Source organism: Amphibalanus amphitrite, unplaced genomic scaffold (genome assembly GCF_019059575.1).
Source record: "Amphibalanus amphitrite isolate SeventyFive unplaced genomic scaffold, NRLGWU_Aamphi_draft 000113F_arrow, whole genome shotgun sequence".
Taxonomy (NCBI): Eukaryota; Metazoa; Arthropoda; class Thecostraca; order Balanomorpha; family Balanidae; genus Amphibalanus; species Amphibalanus amphitrite.
The window spans coordinates 183,360-184,668 of NW_024881608.1; positions in this window are offsets into that span (position 1 = coordinate 183,360).

Genomic DNA, 1,309 nt, shown 5'->3' on the forward strand with positions numbered 1-1,309 from the left:
GCGGTCTATGCAAAAAATTCCAGCAGGCGCCTGCTTTTCTGTTGGTAAAACTGGTCTCAGCTCTTGAACTTCCTTTGTAAAATAAATTCAATCCAAGGAAGTTAATAAAAGATATGGCAAAGCCTGCCTTCAATTGAATGTTTATTATTGAATGAGTAGGTAGTTAGTTAGGCAAAGTGGGCTTTAGTTAGTCAGATCCTGGGATCATTATGGATCTGAGGCAATAATAATTTGATTCTGTTGGGAAGTCATGAATGTATATGGGCAAAATTTTGATTGGTTTCGGTCCGTTCTTGCCTTCAAATAATGCGTAGGTTGAAAAGGCTCATTTTTATGTTTTTATGTAAATAGAAAAATGATGAGCTTGCAAACCATCATCTCAAAAGCAAATGAGTTTTAAATTGGCTTTGTGAATGGCACAAAGAGAGCCATTGTTAGATCATGTACCTAAAAGCTGCTTTGAGAAAATTGCACTTTACATCATTCTGGTGTTATGAATTACCCACTTGAGTTTTTTTGTGTCATATAGCAAAATGAAATTGTTTTAGACTTACTGTGCAGTGTTATGATGTTTGATTATTTGGTTTAAGGTTTCTACCCATTTCTTCTATTTTTGTTATCTGTGTATGTCCATTTTTAAGTTGTGAATTCTTATCAAATATGGTCAATGTAATGCATGGTCTCAAAAGTCACTATCGCTCCCTGGTTCGAGAGCCCCTGGCTTTTGAGGGCTGGCTGCCTGGCCGGCCCATGCTGTTCACAGTTTCACTGGCCGGCCAGGTGGCCAACTCTGAAAAGCCAGGGGCTCTCAAAGTAGGGAGCGATGCTGATGCTAGTGATACTTCCAAGACACCATACTTTCAAGGGAGACTACAAGTATACAACAAGGCCATAGGTATCTAATTTGGTGCTGAGGATGCCACCAAATGAGGATAATAGCAAGATTAATGCTATGTTCATTGTTCTGTGAAGCCATGATCGCATGCCTGTTTACCTTATTTGGTAATTAAAAAGAAAAATGCTTAGCCAGCTTAGTGTGGAATCTATATTAGGTTCTGTTCCCAGTAAATCAGTTTTCTTGTTGCCTTTTAATTCCTTTTCAAATCAGATTGTTGTTATTAAAGCAAAATTACTGTGTCCAGTAGACAGTTTCAACATTGTTATGCAAGAACAGGTGTGCTCCGTCCTGAAAGACCAGCTTATTTACTAATAATTGGCATTAGGTATACAATGTCAAGGGGTCTGCATTTATGCCCAAATATGACCATGAAGAATCAATTTTAGATGCCTCCTTTTTCATTCCAGAAAC